Here is a 20163-nt window from a genome sequence, read left to right on the forward strand (position 1 = left end):
AGAATGGAATGAATTTTTTTTAAATATCTTTTTAATGATTCTAAATAAGATAAAATTGAAAATCTTCCAGATAAATTGAGAAAAAAGCTCTTCCTTCTAATAAAAAAAATCAACTTCGACAATTCCAAAGCAATTCCGAAGGCTCTCGCCACTTTGCGAGGACCTCCCGTCAAAAGCATAATACGATTACATTAAACTGATTCAATATTTTCACTCCAAACAGATTATACGGAGCAGGTCTGCTCCTCCGCCGTCGGCAATATAACCCCTCGAGCCCTTCCACCCTGTCAAATATGCCTCATCCCCCCCTCCATTTTCCCCCCAATCAAAAGCCAGCCAGCCAGGATCATCCCGGGGCCGAGCCCTCGATTTTTCCGCCGGTATATCATCAAACACGGAAAAGAACAAGACCCGGCACGTTTCTGAAAGCATTTTCCGCATTTTTCCCCCCAACTCCCCCAACTGCTTGGAGAGATCTCTGTTGTACAGAAAAGTGCCTTCTTTTGAGAGCATTGTGTGTGTGTCAAAGAAGGAAAAAAAGAGAGAGAATACATTGCAGAAATTTGATGACGAAGAGTGGGGAAGGAGGAGAGGGGAGACGTTGTTCGCAAAAGTTAGAACACGAAAAACGAAAAACGAAAAATGAAAATTGAGAGGAGAAAAAACAAAACACTCAATCGCACTAAAAAAAATGTTCAAAAAAATTATATTCATGAAATTGCTAATAATTTAAATCAAAATTGAGCAATATTTTTCTAAAATTTGTTAAATTTTTGAAAATTTCAATTTTTCATGCAACTGACTGCACACAAATTGGGGAAGAACAACTTTGAGCCATGGTGATGCTGCTCTCGCGCCACCAACCAGTCTAGGAACCAGAAACCAGAGAGCGAAATTGAGAGTGAAAAACGACGACTAGTCAACCCCACCCCCCTCGTTTGGGGGTGGCTGATGAATGCACACAAGTGGGTGGCGAACGAAAATTTCTGTGTTTTGTTGTCAGGACACTGCTGTACGCGAAAAAGGAACGCATTTTCGGTGGAGACTGAGGAGTTCTGTGTGAAGGAAGGGGGGATGCTGTATAAACTCAACCCCTCCCCCCCCCCGCAGATTTCCACCGTTCTCTCCCGTGGGATTACACGCGAGCTCCCCCTCCAACTCTGGGTGTTGGTGTGTGAATGTGTGCGTCTCTATGTCTCACTCGCAGCAGTTTTTCTCATTTTTTCTGTGTGTTGCCTGCCAACTCTTCCGGGGAGGAAATTCATGTTCCGAGTGGCACTTTGCGATGATTGTTTGAGGAAATTTTGGGAAAAGAAACTTTAATTGTGGAATAAAACCGTGATTATTTTTAAGATTTTTAAAGTCCCATCATTAAAAATTCGTTGTTTGATCATCAAAGAGTTATTGAATCGCCCAAAGTTTAAAGTATTTTTTTCGGGATGTTAAAAATTGAATATAAAATGTGGCACCTTTAAAAAACGTCAGAAATAAATCTTACCCCACCAATATTAGTTTCAAAGCAATCTGAGTTAATATTTAAACGTGGAGGTTGGTCTGTGACTAATTGCTAAAATGTCAAATTACCAATAATATAAAAGCCTTTACATTTTGAATTGCAAACCAATTCAGAAATTTCAAATTTGGTGTCAAGGCAAATTTGTAGGAAGAAAAAATCAGGAAAATTAACTTACTTAAAACACTTTTTCACTTCGTTTTTCACATAAACGCTCTTTTTGATTTTTTTTATGTTTCAGAGGATAAAAGGCAACTTTAAGATGAGCAGTTCTCTCAGATTTTGGTCATTCGATTTTTTTTGTATTTTTTAATCCAACTGAAACTTTTTTTGTGCTTTCGGTATGCCCAAAGAAGCCATTTTGCATCATTAGTTTATCCATATCATTTTCCATACAAATTTGGCAGCTGGCCATACAAAAATGATGTATGAAAATTCAAAAATCTGTATCTTTTGAAGGAATTTTTTGATCGATTTGATGTCTTCGGCAAAGTTGTAGGTATGGATATGGACTACACTTAAAAAATGATAAACGGTAATAAAAATTTTGGTGATTTTTTATTTAACTTTTTGTCACTAAAACTTGATTTGAAAAAAAAACACTATTTTTATTTTTTTTATATTTTGATATGTTTTAGAAGACATCAACTTTTCAGAAATTTCCAGGTTGTGCAAAAAATCTTTGAGCGAGTTCCGTTTTCAAGTTAAATCCATATTTAGGTGACTTTTTTTAAAAATAGTCGCAACTTTTCATTTTTTAAAATTAGTGCACATGTTTGCCCACCTTTGAATTTTTTTTTTTTTTTGAAAAGCTGAGAAAATTTTCTATATTTTGCATTTTTGAACTTTGTTGATACAACCCTTAGTTGCTGAGATATTGCCATGCAAAGGTTTAAAAACAGGAAAATTAATGTTTTCTAAGTCCCACCTAAGCAACACACCATTTTTCAATTTCGATATCTCAGCAACTAATGGTCCGATTTTCAATGTTAAATTATGAAGCATTTGTGAAATTTTCCGATCTTTTTTGTATGGCCAGCTGCCAAATTTGTATGGAAAATTATATGGAAAAACTAATGATGCAAAATGGCTTCTTTGGGCATACCGAAGGCACCAAAAAAGTTTCAGTCGGATTAAAAAATACAAAAATTAAAATTTAAGAAAAAAGATCGATTTCGTAGAGAACTGCTCAGCTATGACTCAGTAAGAGCTAACACATATTTGGCAGTGTCGCCAATTTAAAAACATAATTCTACTGTGGTTGAAAAAAACATAAATTTAAAATGCAAAATTGGATTTAAACTCAAAAAGTACTCAACAGAAATTTGGATAATGTTTTTCGTTGTCGAGATAAATTATCTTAAAGTTTGACTTTTGAAAGTATCCATATTGTTCTTTAAAAAAAAACGGGAATTCGTGAATCTTTTGAGAATAAATAAATTTATTTTGAACTGTATCATAGCATTTTTTTTATAAAACATAAAAAAAAACTTAACAGTAGTATTGCCACAAACATGTTTTAATATTTTTGGTTGAAAATTAGACAAGTTGTTGTTTTATCACTTGCAGATAATGTACAATGCACATTTCTTTGCAAATTTCTAATGTTTCAATGAAATATTTATTTTAAGAAAAATAAAAGCCGTTGCACTCATTTTTCATAATTAAAAATTGAAAATATTTTCAATTTTTGAGATTTTTTGTTAAAACTTAGTTTTTTTAAAACAAATAAGGCCGGTACAAATATTTTTTAGAGTTTTTCAAGAAACTTCAAAATTTAAATGAAAATGCAAAATTATTTTAAATTGCATTCTTCTGCATTTAGAATCACTTTTAGAATGTGTGGGTTTTTCAAAAACCTTTGGATTTTTTTTAATTTTCGATTTACCGGAACAGTTATTCGCCAAAATTTTTGTTTTCGGCCAATCTTGATTTTTTTTAAACTAATGATTTCAAAACAACTGAGCTAGTATAAAATGCACAAATACTTTTTTATTCGAGTGTTGGAACTGTGGCTTTTTATAAAAAAAAGTTTTTTTTTATTTTTTTGCCCCACTTTCTCCCCCTTGATTCTGACCAGAGCCAAGGGTCAAAATTTAAAAAAAAATATATTTGTATCGGCCTAAACAAAAAAATAAAAAAAATATTTATAGTTTTTTATCTCATATTTTCACATTTTTTAAGTAAATTTTGCTTTTTCAAGAGTATTTTCTAAAAGTAAAAATGCAGACAATGTACAATTCGCACGGCGAAGTTCTAATGTTTAAAAAAAATTCAGAAAAAATAAAAGCCGTTGCAAATATATTCAACACCGAGTTTTTTTAAACAAATTAAGCATATCTGCTATTTTTCATTAAAAGATCAAAATTTAATTCATAAAAAGAGTACAATGCCGATGAAAATGTAATTTCCATTTTTTTTTTGTTAAATTTCCCTGAAAATTCAGGTTTAAAAATTATTGCTGAATCCAAAAAAAAAAGTACTGTCGATTGGAAACTATTTGGAACACAATGTAAATCGTTTTTTGTGTTTCTATGCGAAAAATTGTCTGTTTACAATGTTGAGTTTCGGATCCACAGATTTTTGGATTTCTTTATCAAAAATTCACTTTGATTTGCCAAATACTTATGTTTGTTATGCAACTATCGTAGATTTTCAGATTACTGATGGATTTAAGAAAATATTTTTTTTTTTATAAAAGTATTCCTTTTTTGGCTTTTTTGTTAATATTATTATACTTATTTTTGATCATCTGATCGGTATTTTATTTTTTTTTTATTTAATAAAATCATTATTGTTTTAACGAAACTTCTGAAAATCAAATTTAAAACCCCCATAAAACCAAAATATACAAAAGTGGGCATTTTATCAGAATATATTAAAAATAACTATGTCATTTTAAATTTTAAAAAATGTCAAGCAAAATAAAAAAAATAACAATAAGCGATGAAAAAAAGAAAAGGCAAAATGCAAGTTCTCGATTAGTGGTCCCAAAATATTGTTAGATTTTTTTAGAAGCTTAAATGTTACGCAATATATTTGATTAGTTAATAATAAATTTTGAAGAATTTTGTTTTTTTTAATTTATTGGAAATTTGAAAAAGTTTTGAAGGATCATATCCAAACTCTCAAATGTAGAATTCTTGTTTTCCTTTTTATTTTCTTAAAAATGTCGACTTTGAAAAATATTTGCAACGGCCTATGGTCAAAATTTATTTTCAAAAATCGGATTCAGAATGAAAACAAGAATAAAAATATTTTAAAAAATCATGCAAATAGAACCGCAAATTGCTTATTTTTAACAATTATGGTTCTGTTAAATAATGCTAAATACGAATGAATCAGTGAAAATATCTATTTGGTTGATTTATGGGATAAGATAACTAGTTAGTTTACACTGTTTATCACACTTTAGGAAATTTAAGAAGCAATTGGAAATGTATTTATTTTTCGAATGTTTCATGTCATTTTCAAATTTGTGGTACCCAATTAAAAATTTTGAAAATCTTTAAGAATTATGATAAATTTAAAAATATATATTTTGTTCAATATGTTAAGCATAGTTTAAAATAAATTTTAAATGTAATTCGAATGTTTTTAATTTAAGATTTTAAACAATATTTTTTTATTTTAGTTTTAAAACTCTGAAATGTTGCTGAAATGGATTTAAGAATAGTAGTTTATGCAACAAGTTGCAAAAAGAGGATTTTTTCAGCACGAGTCGTACATTTATCCAACGAGGTTCACCGAGTTGTATAAATACGAAGAGTGCTGAGAAAAATCAAGTTTTGCAACGAGTTCCATACACAGAAAAAAAATTATGGTAGTATTACATCATTTTATGTCAGAAAAAATGTGTAATTTTACCTCTGAAAATGTGTAGTTTTACCACTATTCTGGTGTAAGGTCGCTTTTTTAGTCTAAATGGAGGTAAAATTACATCATAAAAGAGGTAATATTAAACCTTCCAAAATAACACCTTCCAAATTTACTCAATTTTTTCTGTGTACAACATTTTTTGCAATTCCAAAAAACACACACTGAGTGAAATTTTACGTCAAATTTTCATATATTTTGTCAATAAATCGTTTAAATAAAAAAAAATGTTGAAAAGTGTTACTTTTCAAAACAAGTGCTGAAAAGTGTTACTTTTCAGCACCCATTTAAGCGCTGAAAAGTGTTACTTTTCAGCATTTATTTTGAAAAGTGTTGCTATTCGATTCTTTTATTTTTGGTATAGAAAAGTAGCTTTTTTTTAATTTTAAAGTTGAAAATTTTACAAAATACTTTAAAGATTATTACTGAAATGATTGACTGTTAAAGAGCAATTCCAGCTTAAATCAGGATTTTTTCTGATATTTTTGTACCCGACCCTCTCCAATATCAATGAAACTTTGTAGACATGTTATCCTAGGCCTATATAAGCCATTTTTGTGTATATGGAGCCAATAGTACTCGAAAATTACCTTTGGAGAAGAGCGTAAGGTATTTAAATATTTTTGTATTTTGTAATTAAAAAATTACTGTATCTCGAAGCCGTTGCATCGTATCAAAGAGATCACTCTTGTAGGAAATTGGACGGGCTTTCTGACAAAAAAAATACACTGAAACAAAAATACACGCCACTTCTATGAGGTTTTTCAAATTTTAAGTTTAAAAGCTTAAAATTTGATGATGATGTTACGATTTTTTTTCGCCCAAATTTTTTTAGGAAATAGCCAAAAATGTTACAAAAAGACTCACGAAAAATGCAGGATGGTATGGCTCTCCTAAAAAAATACAAAATTCATTTACTACAATTTTTTTTTTGAAAAGAGGTCTAAACGTCAAAATTTTTCAGTATCGATAGTGGGAATCGATTCCCCATACAATTTTAAATAAAAGTCTCCATATTGCCTAAGTCCAATCTTTGGGAAGATACAGCGGTTTTAAAAATAAAAATGTTTAAAAAATTGATTTTTTGGTGGTTTTTGGCAATTTTTATGTGACAGACTTGGTTTTTCTGTCTCGTAAATATTTTTACCGGAAAGTTCGTCCCAATTCCCATAAGTTTGCCTTTGACAGCATAATATATTGTTATGTTATGTTGTTTCAAAATTTAAATGAATATATGAAAAATATAGTAGAGCCAAAATAGACAATGGATTTTATTTGTATTTTTTGATTCGGCTAAAACTGTGTGGGGGCATTCCCTATGACCAAATAAACTATTTTGTGTGATTGGTTCATCCATACAAGTATCCATACAATTTTGGCTGCTGTCCATACAAAAATGATATGTAAATATTCAAAAAGCTGTAACTTTTGAGTGAATTTTCTGATCAATTTGGTGTCTTCGGCAAAGTTGTGGGTATTGTTGAGGACTTTTGAGAAAAAAAATAGGTACACGGAAAAAAATTGCCATAGAGAAACATGGTCAAAAAATCTGCCGCCGCGTAATAAATTTTTGAAAAAATAGTGATTTTTGGAAAAAATCGAAGTTTCATGCAAAAACAAGTTTGACATTATTTTTAAATGCAAAATTGAATTTGTAATAAAAATGTATTTTACATATTTTTTAATAAAGTGCTCCGTTTTCTAGATATAGCCATCAAAAGTTTGATTTTAGCGAAATATTTGCAGTTTTTAAATTTAAAAAAATAGTGACCATAAGTGACCGTTTCTAAAAATATTTGTTTTGAAAAGTTCAGAAAATTTGCTATAAAATTGCTTTAAAATTGTCTAAGAGACATTGAAGATTGGACCTCGGGTTGCTGAGATAGAGCCGCTTTAAGAAAAAGAAACACGAAAATTGAAGTTTTCTTAATCTCACCAAAACAACCCACCATTTTCTAATGACCATATCTCAGCAAATAATGGTCCGTTAATCAATGTTAATACATGAAAAATTCGTGAATTCGCGATCTTTTCGAAAAAAAAATATTTTGATTTTTTTAAATCAAGACTAGCATTTTAAATGGGCGTAATATTCAATGTTTGGCCCTGTTAAAATGTTAGTCTTGATTTAAAAATTTCAAAATATTTTTTTTGAAAAGATCGGAAAATTTCACAATTGTTTCATATATTAACATTGAAAATCGGACCATTAATTGCTGAGATATCGTCATTAGAAAAAGGTGGGTTGTTTTGGTGAGATTTAGAAAACTTCAATTTTCGTGTTTCTTTTTCTTAAAGCGGCTCTATCTCAGCAACCCGAGGTCCAATCTTCAATGTCTCTTAGACAATTTTATAGCAAATCTTCTGATCTGAAAAAAAAAATATATTAAGAAATGGTCACTTATGGTCACTATTTTTAAAAATTGAAAAACTGCAAATATTTCGCTAAAATCAAACTTGCGGTGGCTATATCTTGAAAACGGAGTACTTTATCAAAAAATCTGTAAAGTACCTTTCGATTGCAAATTCAATTTTGCATTAAAAAATAATGTCAAACTTGTTTTTTGCTTGAAACTTCGATTTTTTTTTCCAAAAATCACTATTTTTTCAAAAATTCATAACTCGGCGGCAGATTTTTTGACCATGTTTCTCTATGGCTCAAAAGTTGCAGATTTTTGTCCCGTAAGACATATCAAAAAATCTCGAAAATCAAAATAATACGTATTTTGGGAAATTGAGTTTTAGTGAAAAAAAGTTGATTAAAAAATCTGCAAATTTTTTTTCCGTTTACCTATTTTTTCTCAATAGTCCTCAACAATACCTACAACTTTGCCGAAGACACCAAATTGATCAGAAAATTCACTCAAAAGTTACAGCTGTTGGAATATTTACATACCATTTTTGTATGGACAGCAGCCAAAATTGTATGGAAACTTGTATGGGTGGACCAATGACACAAAATAGCTTCTTTGGTCACAGGGGAGGCCCCCACAAAGTTTGAGCCAAATCAAAAAATACAAAAAATAAAAATGGTCGAAATCGGCCGATTTCGTAGAGAGTTGCTCAGTAAGTGTCGTGACTTTTTCAATCTGTGGTATCACAAATCACAATTTGTAAAAAAAAGTGCCTCATTTTTTTATTAATTTATACGCATAAGTAAACGTTAAACAATATTTTATAAATAGTGTACTATTGGTTGTAAAAGTCTGTTCCATAACAAAATCAATTTTTTGTAACATATATTGCCTGTTGTATTTTTTTGGGAAATAAAAAAATCCAAATAAAACTCGCATTTGACTAACTTTAAGTATAAAGGCTTAAGAAGTACAATATTTATTTCTATCAAAATAAACAATTTTCATGGTATGAAAAAAAAATGAAAAAATTGTAGTGAAACGTTTTAATTAGGGGTCGCATAGTGTTCTCGCTTTTCCTGTCCATTGTCCCTTTCGGTCCAGCATAGAATCGTACGTTACCCGGCATTTCCTGCTGCTACGTGAGTCGGCATTTTCATGTAAGTGTGTATTTTTGTGTGTGCTCGCTAGGAAAAACATCAAATATTTTCCCGACGACGACGACGACTCTCTATTGTGTGCAGCCGAGGAGAGTTATTTTTAGAGTAAATAATCTGACATTGACACTCACCCACCTTTATTGCTTGTTCTTCGCCGGTCGTCTTCTTCGTCTTCTTATGCTTCAAGGAGATTTACGAAAATGGACCGTTTTCGGTCGGCTATTATGATTTGACTTTGGGGAATTTCCTGGAAGAGATGTGGGGTGGGGTGGGAGGGGTTGATATTTCCTGTTTTTCTTCCTTTTTTTCCCCTGGTCGATTTTCCCACTCTCGACAATACAATTTCCCTGCACACACTTGAGAGGAGGAGCGACGAGGCACTTTGGATTGAATTTGCTGTTCAGACAACGATAACGGCTGGGAATAAAAGAAGATTTTTTTTTGTCGGGGCTTTTCGGGAAAGTGATTTTCTTTTCCTCCGTTCCAACACAGGGTGGAGGGGATGTCCGATAAGTACTTGTTTGGACAAACAACGGATTTACGACCTGTTCGTTGGGGAATAAACTTTGTCCAATTTTCACACTTGGATTTTCTTCCTTTTATCACTCAACCCCAAAAAGTTTTTCCACGAAAGAAAAAAAACTTCCCTCAAAATCTCACCAAATCCAATTCGCCGTGCAGACTCACTCACCTTTCACGCGGAAGCACCAAAATCCAAATTAGCATAAATCATCCAATCAGCAGTTTAGGGGTACGCAACAACCCCAAACCCCCTTCCCTTCCTTCCTTCCGGACGGGTAGGACACTAAATTAAGGCTGGAAGCAAGCGGGGGAAGGACGTCTAATTTGCCGGCACTTTTCACTCGCAGACGTCGCGACGCGTCGCGTGACACGCACACACACTCTCAAAATATATATTTCGCACAAATTGAGTTCGGTCGAAAAGGACGGCGGCGAAACACTCTCGTTGACGGTGCAAACGGATCTGCTGCCAGGAGGATTCTGGGAAATCCGGACGATTCTTCCGGCATTCCGGCCGGCGTTTTGACGAGGAAGTTTTTTTTCTGTTTGCTCTCTTTTTTCTCTCCAACTTTGTTTGACTGTGTTGGTGGAGCGGGAGAAAATTGGTGTCCTTTTTTGAAGGGATGCTGCGAGAGAGGCTGAGAGAGCAATAAGGATGCTCTCGCGAAGAGATTTTGGTTGAGGGAAACTCAAGTTGGGGAAATTTTGACAGTGAATATGGGGAAGGATTCAATTCCCCTCACTGTACTTTGAGAGGACGAGGAGAAGGATACTCATTTTGTTCATTCGAAATCAGTAGATGAGTATCACAACTAATGTTTTCGAGAGTTCTACATTTTGCAAAGCAAATTTAAAAAGTGGTATCTAAACAATGGTTCATTCGTGGAAAAGGTAAATGATTATCAACACAGCAAATGCGGTATCACGTTTATTTTTTAAAATTTGCAAATGTGTGAGGTCCATGCGAAAATCATAGCCTGAGGTCATCAGGCCTTAATTTGTTATAGGTAAAAATGTCTTAGTTTATTTTGTGATTTAAAATCCACATTCCAAACCATTCACAGCCGAAAAATCGAAAGTTTTAAAGTTAATTCGTAAGGGGATCGTATTTTCATAAGTTTCAAAACTTTATAAAGATCTCTCCATTTTGACTTAATCTGTTATAATTTTCATACTATCGCTCCACCATTTTTGGATTCTGAGGAATCCAATAACAATATTTTCAAACATTCTTTTCAAATAAAAGGCATGATTTTTTAACCTCCAAACTATTTTTCTCTAAGAACCCAGCTGATTGGAGGTGCGGTTTTATGATAATTTTTTTTTTTGGAAAAGGTGGTTTTTCATAATTACTTATGAATGAACATAGCGATTTTTGGGAAACACATTTTTTGTTTATTAATGTTTGAAAAATTTCAAAAAAAAAAACAATAATAAATTGAGTTTAAAAAGTTTTTTCAGATTAAAACATCACTAAAATTAATAAAAATAATATTTTTAATGGTTGATCAGTAAGGTGCCCAGAATATGGGCAAATGTTTCAAAACTTCGCTTCACAAGCCGAAAACTGTTCCCTGGGGTATTCTAAGCCTCTGTGCCAAATTTGAGCGAAATCGGTTAACATTAACCCATTGATACTCGGGCATGAAGTTTGTATGGGAAAAATCGTCAAAATGTATGGAGAAACGGCACAGTTTCGTAATACTCCCAGTAGGTGGCGTTGCGAGTGTCCAAAGTTTGCCAAACGTGAGATTCTTATGTGAAATTTAATGCCCAACAACTTTGTAGAAGGGTGCAAGACGATCCGAGTTAACCCTCAAAAAGTTATTAACATTTTAGTGAAGTGGTCTCCAACCGACATGGCCAAAGGGCCTAATCCGGTATTGCCACTAAGGAAAGCAAGCAAAGCATTGTGATTTTGAGATATTTTTTTGTCAAACAATGAAAACAAAATCATCAGAGTATGGATTTAGACTTAATCGACTTAGCTGAATTCGAATTTAAATATTGATTAGCGATATTTTTAAAGAGACGCAAGACATTCAAGATGGCGGCTGTATAGAAAACCCTAAACACAAAGGCTACTATGCGACCTGCATTCGACTACTCGAATTTAACTAATCTTGGGGCTCTGGACACGATTAAGACCACTACAGATTTCAAAACAGACAAGGTTGTTCAAACCAAGATGGTGGCTATCATGTAATCAAGAAAAAAAATATGAATATTGAAATAATAGGCCATAGTTTCAACATTTGCATGCAAAAAGTGTTTTAAAATGCATTTTACCCTAGTTCAGTTGTTTTGCTATCATTAGTTTTCAAAAAAACAAAACAATTTTTTTTTTAAACATCGTCAATTTTCTAAAATTCGAAACATTTTTTAATCAACCCAAACATGCTAAAAATGATTCTAAACGCAAGAGAAGGCATTTTAAATTGAATTCAGCGATTGAACTTTAATTTCGATAGAAATTTTGATGTTTTTTGAAATAATGTTTTTTTATTGGGGAGGAGACAAAAACTTTATATAAAATTTGTACCAGCCTAATCGGATTATTTTACAATATAAGTATCAATTAAGGTATAAATGGAAATTGACAATGAAGTTATTAATTAGTGTATGAAAATTCAAAAATCTGTATCTTTTGAAGGATTTTTTTGATCGATTTGGTGTCTTCGGCAAAGTTGTAGGTATGGATATGGACTACAGTGAAAAAAAATGATACACGGTAAAAAAAATATGGTGATTTTTTACTTATCTTTTTGTCACTAAAACTTGATTTCCAAAAAAAAAAATTTTTTTTATATGTTTTAGAGGACATTAAATGCCAACTTTTCAGAAATTTCCAGGTTGTGCAAAAATCTTTGAGCGAGTTATGAATTTTTAAATCATAACTGATTTTTTCAAAAAATCGAAAAATTGGTCGCAAAAATTTTTCAATTTCATTTTTCGATGTAAAATCAAATTTGCAATCAAAAAGTACTCTATTGAAATTTTGATAAAGTGCACCGTTTTGAAGTTAAATCCATTTTTAGGTGACTTTTTTGACAATAGTCGAAGTTTTTCATTTTTTTAAATTAGTGCACATGTTTGCCCACAATTGAAAAAAATATTTTTGAAAAGCTGAGAATATTTTCTATACTTTGCATTTTTGAACTTTGTTGATACGACCGTTAGTTGCTGAGATATTGCCATGCAAAGGTTTAAAAACAGGAAAATTGATGTTTTCTAAGCCCCACACACAAACAGAAAAAAAAGCCCCACACAAACAACACATCATTTTCTAATGTCGATATCTCAGCAACTAATGGTCCGATTTTCAATGTTAAAATATGAAACTGTCGTGAAATTTTCCGATCTTTTCGAAAAAAATATTTTTAAAATTTTTAAACCAAGATTAACATTTCAAAAGGGCCAAACATTCAATATTACGCCCTTTTAAAATGTTAGTCTTGGTTTAAAATTTTGGAAATATTTTTTTCGAAAAGATCGAACAATTTCACGAATGTTTCATATTTCAACATTGAAAATCGGACCATTAGTTGCTGAGATATCGACATTAGAAAATGGTGTGACAAGGCCTTTGGATAACCGAGTCTGAACTGTATTTAGATTTTCAACTTAATGCAAAAAAAGCGAAATGATCAATGTATCAAATCGACGCTGTCGTGCTATCTTGTCGTTTGTCGCTTTTTGACGATCCGATAAAAACGCGTGTTAGTGTTTGACCTTGAATAAACGAAAAATAGAGCACGCTATGTAAACAATAACAAACACGTTTTATTTGGTTGACCATTCTGTGCATTGTCCTGAAATTTGTTTGAATTTGGTTGCTGAGGTCCCGTGTTATAATTACAAACGTTCACGGTAGTCGGGCATGTGCGTTTGTCAAACGCATTCTGATCTGAAACCTCTTAGGCCAGTTGTCGCATTTACAGCAATTTTCAGAGTGTGTCAAGTTAGCACGAGACGACATTTTTCGGTTTGTATTGAATATCTCAGAATTGAAATCGAATTTTGGGTATCTATGTAGGTCAAAAGATGAGGCATTGTGAGCTGCACAAAATGGCTTTCTTTATTCAATTTGGGGATGTGGAAAATTAGGGGAAGTGGCCATTCGGGAAAATGGTTTTTAGGGGAAGTTGCCATTTGGGGATGTGGCCATTCGGGGAAATGGATTGTTCGGGGAAATGATTTTCGGGTAAATGACATTTCGGGAAAGTGTCTTTTCGGAGATGTGGCATTCGGGGAAATATCATAGATTGTTGATTTCAACATAACTTGTAATCATTTTATCTCGTTGAACATGTTATTTTATCGAAGACTACATGAAAGCTTATCAAAAGCTCAAATTGTGTAGAATTTTTGGTGTAAAATATCGAACTATTGTTTTCGAATAACAGATTTTAAGGTTCAATATTTTAAAATCTAATTTTAAAATCTAATTCAATAATTTTTACAATTTCAGTTCTAAGAACAAATGTTTTCCCAGATTTGTATTTGATTTTCGTGATGTTTAATGTTTTTAATTGTATTTTTAAAATATACTCAATTTTTTATACAGAGAAACCTCTTTTTACGCGGTGGCGTTACGTTTTTTATTTCGTCGATTTCTCTAAAACCATACAATATTTTTGAAAGCTTCAAGAAACGTTTTGTAGATCTGCACAAAACCTACAAATTGCTTTCAAAAGATTGCGAAAATGTTGCGTCGTTCTAGAGAAATCGACAAATAAGAAAAACGTAACGCACCGCGTAAAAAGAGGTTTCACTGTAATATCAAAATAAACAGTAACTGCCACTTTGGTCAGCAAGTTAGTAGATTCTGACGATTATTCCAAACGTTTTACAACCCTCAGAAGCGCCTAGAAAAAAACCTTCAGAGTGCGCCATTATTGCGGGCATGCTCGCGCTTAGAAATTTGCATCGTTTGGCATTCAGCGTGCGTTCCAGTCCAGTTCCAAGTCCAAGACCGTTCCAGCAGTCCCCGAGACTCTGTCCAGGTCTTTCCCTCGTCCCCCTTGTTTCAACCAAAGCGACGGAGTAGGAGGTCAGTAGAGCTTGTTGTGGTGGTGCCTTAGGGTTTTTTGATTGATTGAATTGGCACACAAAAAGGCAAACACACATATGCTCATTCCTGTGGGAAGACGCGACTCTATGGGAACTTTTGATGTCTGGCCAGATCTAGGTGTTCGCAAAATCAACCAGACGACGCCCCCCGTCCCGAAGAAAGGTGGAAATATTTTCGCGCCACCTCGTTTTGACGGTTTTGTCGGGTAGACCCATAAATCTATCGCTCAACTGGACCCGGGCTTGATTGGGTGGTGGTGGTTGAGGCTCGGTTCAATTTGTACCAGTGAGTTGCAATCACTCATATTGATTAAGACCGCCGTGGGATCTGGACCTTGACGGCATCCAAGATATGGGCACACGTGTGTCGTCTCAATGAAGTCCCTCCGAGGTTGATGGATTTATTGGTGGCGTTTGCCAGCTAGGTGACTGCAATTGGTGGGGAATTTTTGTGTTTGCGGTTTAGACAGGTGGGACAGAGCAATAAAAATGAGATTTTTATTTAGCCAATATGTCATGCAAATTGTTCGTGGCAAATTGGGGAAAGTTTTATTTGAATTGATGGTGACTAATTGACAACTGTATCTCAGAAATTTTAAGTGTTGAATCAAGTAATAAAGCAAATTGTTTCACAAATGGGTAATTCTCCGCCAAGTCACACAGCAGTTTCCCCGACCCCTTTCCGATTTGCGTGAATCTTTGTGCTAAGGAGTAACTTTTGACCCTGATCACGAATCCGAGGTCCGTTTTTTGATATCTCGTGACGGAGGGGCGGCACGACCCCTTCAATTTTTAACATGCGAAAAAAGAGGTGTTTTTGAATAATTTGCAGAGTTATTAATTTTTTTTAGTGTTTTCAGGATTCTGAGTACGCCATTAAATCGGGCGTCTAATTTTACATAAAAGTCCCTTTGGCACCAAATTTCTATCTCATCCCCGTTTCAGGCTGCAAATTATTAAAAAGCGTCCTTTTTGCATGTTCCAAAATTAAAGGGGTCGTACCGCCCCTCCGTCACGAGATATTAAAAAACGGACCTCAGATTCGTGATCAGGGACAAAAGTTACCCCTAAGCACAAAGATTCATGCAAATCGGAAAGGGGTCGGGGCAACTTTTCCCGACTTTTCGCGTGAGTTGGTAGAGAATTACTCTTATGTTTAACCCATCTTAGGAGTGAGTCACCTCTTGGCATGGATTTGAAAAATTCTATTTCCAAAAAAAATCATTAAAATATCATGAGTTTGAAAGCCTTAAAAGCATCAATCCTGTCAAGCTTGACCAGCAGTTCATTGATCTTTCATACCATTTCACCTTTCTTCTAAACGCTCCACTTTTCGTACCTGCACTGACTGAGCATTAACCATTTCATGCCTACCACCCCTCCCTCCAATTTCCTCCCCTCAAATCCATCAAAAACCAGTAAAAGAAGAAGCCCCACAACACTGACTGACTAGTTCCACTGGGCCAAAGTTAGTACCTCTTTCTTCTGCGTTTCTTGTTTCTTCGTGCTTTTTTTTCGCAACCATAGCTTCTTCAATTTACCTTCCAATCCTACCGCCGCTCATCAGCATGTGCGTGTGCATTTCACAAGTCGATCAAGAAAGTTAAAGAAAAAACGACAGAAAAAAGGCAAAGTAAGAGAAGTCACACAACGTTTTCTCTGGCCGCGCGGCGAGTTGACCAACCGAACGTCGTGGTCGTAAAAAAAAACGGTCAAGACATTTTATTTGCACCGAAACAACAACACCAGCAACTAAACTTGGGAAACAAGGAGAAAGAAACGGGGGAAAGAAGCAAATCTGCACTCGCACAAACGCTTCCTAGTTTACATTCCTGGCTAGTTTTTTTCCCAGTGCGACCATTATCGGTCGCGGAGGGGTTTGAGCTTTTTTGCACTGAAACTGAGTTGAACAATTGCGAGTCGGATCTTAAACGATAACATTGAATTTATCGATTTTTGTGCGTCATATAAGAGCCAAAAAGCTTTGAAAACCCCTTGATTTATCAATTTCAACGATTCGAGTCATTTTGTGTTGCTTTTATCGTTTATATCGATTTTAATGGAAACGAAAACTTCATTTGGAATCCAAAGTTGAGGTTTTTGCCCTACTGCTCGTCACCAGATTAAACGATAACCTTGAATTCATCGATTTTTTTTTTGCGTTAAATAAGAGTCAAAAGCATCTAAAATCTTTAATTTTACAATTTCAATGATTTAAGCCATTTTTGTTACTTTTATCGTTTATATCGTTTTTATCGTTATCATAACTTTTGTAGGTTTTGATCGTGTTAAATCGAAAATTTCAATTTGCTTAGCAATGTAAGGCTTTTGCCTACTGCTCGTCACCAGATTAAACGATACCCTTGAATTTATCGATTTTTTTTGCGTCAAATACGGGTCAAAAGCATTTAAAATCTTTAATTTTACAATTTCAATGCTTTAAGCCATTTTTGTTACTTTTATCGTTTTTATCGTTATCATAACTTTTGTAGGTTTTGATCGTGTTAAATCGAAAATTTCAATTTGCTTAGCAATGTAAGGCTTTTGCCCCACTGCTCGTAACCAGATTAAACGATACCCTTGAATTTATCATTTTTTTTGCGTCAAATAAGGGTCAAAAGCATCTAAAATCTGTAATTTTACAATTTCAATGATTTAAGCTATTTTTGTTACTTTTATCGTTAATATCGTATTCATCGTTATCATAATTTTTGTAGGTTCCCGCATAAAATTATATGATGATTTGCACTGTTAAAACCATGCAGTTACAATAGATATCATAATATCTATGGTAAGTTTATTGTTGACTTTTTCGAACTTTACTGGAATGGCGATAAAGCTACTATACAATTCATTGTTACAGCTAATTGGAAGGTTTTGTTATTGGAAATGTTATAAATTGAAACAAAAAAAACTACCGTAAAATTCATGAATGCAGCAAATATTATAGTTTTGTTATTGGAAATTTCATAATGCATTTTTTCCAATTTTTTGTTACAGTAAGTTTCATTGAAATGTTATGGTTGCGTAGTGTTTACTTTTTTGACGATCTTTTTTTGAATATTGCGAATCATGTAATAAAAGTATTTAAACAAAGTTGTGTTTTGAATACAAAACTTCACAAACGATTTTGACAAGCTCAAATCAAACTAAATTATTAAAATACTTAAACATTAAAATATTAAAATATTAAAATACTTAAATATTATTATATTAAACTATTAAAATATTAAAATATTCAAATATTCAAATACTAAAATATTGAAATATTAAAATATTAAAATATTAAAATATTAAAATATTAAAATATTAAAATATTAAAATATTAAAATATTAAAATATTAAAATATTAAAATATTAAAATATTAAAATATTAAAATATTAAAATATTAAAATATTAAAATATTAAAATATTAAAATATTAAAATATTAAAATATTAAAATATTAAAATATTAAAATATTAAAATATTAAAATATTAAAATATTAAAATATTAAAATATTAAAATATTAAAATATTAAAATATTAAAATATTAAAATATTAAAATATTAAAATATTAAAATATTAAAATATTAAAATATTAAAATATTAAAATATTAAAATATTAAAATATTAAAATATTAAAATATTAAAATATTAAAATATTAAAATATTAAAATATTAAAATATTAAAATATTAAAATATTAAAATATTAAAATATTAAAATATTAAAATATTAAAATATTAAAATATTAAAATATTAAAATATGAAAATATTAAAATATTAAATATGAAAATATTAAAATATTAAAATATTAAAATATTAAAATATTAAAATATTAAAATATTAAAATATTTTATTTAGGGCTTTATCCCAAATCCCCGAATCCCACTTTCACTAATCCCATATTCCCCGAAAATTCCACAACACTCAACCCCCGGTGGTTGGTCACTTTTTCGTTTGACCCTTGTTTTGTTTGTACCCCGTTGGTTGGTCAAAGTCAAACTAAAAAGTGACGAACTGTCACTTTTTACACGGCGCTCACGAACACTATCAAAACAAGCGTTTGGTAGTGTGTGTGAAGTCCGTGTAAAAGGGGTGTCAAACTAATAAGTGACCCCGTTCGTTTGACAACAGTTAGTGTCCAACCATCAGGGTTTGAGTGTACCCCGAAAATCATTCTCCCGAAAATTCCATATCCCCGAAATGTCATTTACTCGAATGGCCATTTTACTGACCTGATAAAACATTTAAACATTTGAACATGTAAACATTTAAACATTTAAACATTTAAACATTTAAACATTTAAACATTTAAACATTTAAACATTTAAACATTTAAACATTTAAACATTTAAACATTTAAACATTTAAACATTTAAACATTTAAACATTTAAACATTTACACATTTAAACATTTAAACATTTTAACATTTAAACATTTAAACATTTAAACATTTAAACATTTAAACATTTAAACATTTAAACATTTAAACATTTAAACATTTCAACATTTAAACATTTAAACATTTAAACATTTAAACATTTAAACATTTAAACATTTCAACATTTAAACATTTAAACATTTAAACATTTAAACATTTAAACATTTAAACATTTAAACATTTAAACATTTAAACATTTAAACATTAAAACATTTAAACATTTAAACATTTAAACATTTAAACATTTACACATTTAAACATTTAAACATTTTAACATTTAAACATTTAAACATTTAAACATTTAAACATTTAAACATTTAAACATTTAAACATTTAAACATTTAAACATTTAAACATTTAAACATTTCAACATTTAAACATTTAAACATTTAAAAACATTTAAACATTTAAACATTTAAACATTTAAACATTTAAACATTTAAACATTTAAACATTTAAACATTTAAACATTTAAACATTTAAACATTTCAACATTTAAACATTTAAACATTTAAACATTTAAACATTTAAACATTTAAACATTTAAACATTTAAACATTTAAACATTAAAACATTTAAACATTTAAACATTTAAACATTTAAACATTTACACATTTAAACATTTAAACATTTTAACATTTAAACATTTAAACATTTAAACATTTAAACATTTAAACATTTAAACATTTAAACATTTAAACATTTAAACATTTAAACATTTAAACATTTAAACATTTCAACATTTAAACATTTAAACATTTAAACATTTAAACATTTAAACATTTAAACATTTCAACATTTAAACATTTAAACATTTAAACATTTAAACATTTAAACATTTAAACATTTAAACATTTAAACATTAAAACATTTAAACATTTAAACATTTAAACATTTAAACATTTACACATTTAAACATTTAAACATTTTAACATTTAAACATTTAAACATTTAAACATTTAAACATTTAAACATTTAAACATTTAAACATTTAAACATTTAAACATTTAAACATTTAAACATTTAAATATTTAAACATTGAAACATTTAAACATTTAAACATTTAAACATTTAAACATTTAAACATTTAAACATTTAAACATTTAAACATTTAAACATTTCAACATTTAAACATTTAAACATTTAAACATTTAAACATTTAAACATTTAAACATTTAAACATTTAAACATTTCAACATTTAAACATTTAAACATTTAAACATTTAAACATTTAAACA

General features: G+C 31.0%; 1 protein-coding gene across 1 annotated transcript in view; it reads right to left on the reverse strand.

The window, feature by feature from the left end:
- LOC6046428 (microtubule-associated protein futsch) overlaps positions 1–9890 on the reverse strand; it is a 160459-nt gene extending 150569 nt beyond the window's left edge. Inside the window, exon 1 of the mRNA XM_038262031.1 lies at positions 9595–9890. The gene's annotated coding sequence lies outside the window, so the exon portion shown is untranslated. The remainder of the gene's footprint in view (positions 1–9594) is intronic.
- Positions 9891–20163: the final 10273 nt, after the last annotated feature.

This window comes from Culex quinquefasciatus, chromosome 1, assembly GCF_015732765.1.
Source record: "Culex quinquefasciatus strain JHB chromosome 1, VPISU_Cqui_1.0_pri_paternal, whole genome shotgun sequence".
Taxonomy (NCBI): Eukaryota; Metazoa; Arthropoda; class Insecta; order Diptera; family Culicidae; genus Culex; species Culex quinquefasciatus.